We start from the raw sequence: 1988 nt of genomic DNA, 5'->3' as shown, positions 1-1988 counted from the left end.
TAGGACCTGGAGATGCTGCTGTGAGCAAGACAAAGTCTTTGCCTTCATGGAATCTCCATTCTAGTGGAGGGGGAGACAATGAACAAATGACCAAATTAATTTATAGTACATCAGATGGTGATAAGAGCTACAAAGAAAATATAAAGCTGGGTAAAGGGGTGGGGAATGCCCAGGAGGACATTGCCCTTTGATGCAGGTGAGCAAAAGGCTCCTTCCAAGGGGTAGTATTTGAGCAGAGATCTGACTGCCTTGAGGGGGTGAGCCTGGTAGATATCCGAGAGAGAAGTACTGCAGGTAGAGAAAGGAGAAAATACAGAAGTCGATCCTAATCCTTAACATGTTCAAATAACAGCAAAGAGACAAGGATGGTGGGAGTGGAGTGAACATGGGTGAGAGTGACAGAAAATGAAAGGAAGGAGTGGGGAGGAAGAATCACCCAGAGCATTGGGAAGTCAAGGTAAGAACTTTGTTTTCACTATGGCAGGTTTTGAACAAATGAGCACTCAGATCTGGCTTACCTTTTTGAGAAACCACTCTGGCTGCAGCACTGTGATAGACTAGGGCTGGGTGAGAATTGAAGCAAGGTGACTATTTAGATAACCAAGAGCCTGGGGAGAGTTGATGATGACATGGGCCAGGTTGAAGTGCTGGGCATGGTCAAATAAAGTTCGATTCTGAATATACCTTATAGGTAGAGTCAACAGGATTTGCTGATATACCATATAAAAGAAGGGATCACAGATGATTCTTTTTTTCAACATGGGAAATTGAGAGGATACAGTTGCCCTTTGTTAAGATGAGGAAGATTCTGGGAGGAAGGAGCTCAGGAGAGAAGGTCAGAAGTCTGGTTTTGGACGTGAGATGCCTGTCAGCCAACCAGGATGTGTCCAGCAGGCCGTTGGATGTGACTGAGTCTGGAATTGATAGGAAGGATCTGAGCTGACGATGTGAAGTTGACCACTGTCAGAGAATAGATGGTATTTAATGTCATTAGACTAAATGTGATCACCTAGAGAGACAGTGCAAACAAGAGGAGAGATCTGAGGAATAAGCTCTATGAAGTCCTGCATTTAGAGGTCAGGAAAATGTGGAAGAGCCAGGAGAGGGGGCTGAGGTGTGTGTGTGTGTGTGTGTGTGTGCGCGTGTGTGTGTGTGTGTGTGTGTGTGTGTGTGAGGTGGTCATGACCATGACCTTGTGGGTGACTGCAGTCTGTGTCCATGCTTGTCTGAAGGTCCTGTAACTGTGGGTTTGTGTGGCAGAGGGAAGCCACATGGACTTGGAATCTGCAGGCAAAATTCAAGGCTTACAGTGTGAGTGAGTTTAGTGAACTCCACAAGAAGCAATTATAAGGTGAGGACACTGACCCCTCCAAGAAGGCCCCATGGCCTGAGTTCACGAACGTCCTCTTGGACCTGAGACCAGTAGCCACTCCTGGACATCCTCACAGTCAGAATCAGCGGGTCTCCCAAGAAGTCCCCAGCCTGAATTTGAGTTCCTGAGGAGACTTGCTGCCTGAATTTAATGCGTTTTCCCCCCAAAGTCCCACAGGGTCAGTTTACCAGTCACTTCACGAGGATGTCCTTGGAACCTAGGTTCTGAGCTGTTCTCAAAAGTTCCTGCAGCTGGAGTTCAAAGCATTCCAGAAGAATCTCTGGCAGCCTGGATCCCTCAATGTCCTACTCCCAGACGTGGTTGCACATGAGGCTGTCCAGGGCAAGCAAGAGCAGTAGAAGGTGGCTTGGGACTGACCTCTGCGGAAAGCCAGCCTTAAAGGGAAGGGCAGAGTGAGGGAGGTAGAGGAGTGGTCAGAGTTGGGCTAGCCACGAGAGCAGGACGCCATGGGCGTCCTGGGGAAAGCCGGCACAGACACGGGAGGGGCCCACTGGGTTCGGTCACTTGGTCATACTGATGGGGGAAGGGGTCGAATCAGAGGCATGAGAGGGCTGCACCTCAGTCGGTTGAGGAGTATCAAGAAATGAGGAAGCAG

Source organism: Ovis canadensis, chromosome 7, assembly GCF_042477335.2.
Source record: "Ovis canadensis isolate MfBH-ARS-UI-01 breed Bighorn chromosome 7, ARS-UI_OviCan_v2, whole genome shotgun sequence".
Lineage (NCBI taxonomy): Eukaryota > Metazoa > Chordata > Mammalia > Artiodactyla > Bovidae > Ovis > Ovis canadensis.
Note: the sequence above shows the minus strand (reverse complement) of the source record.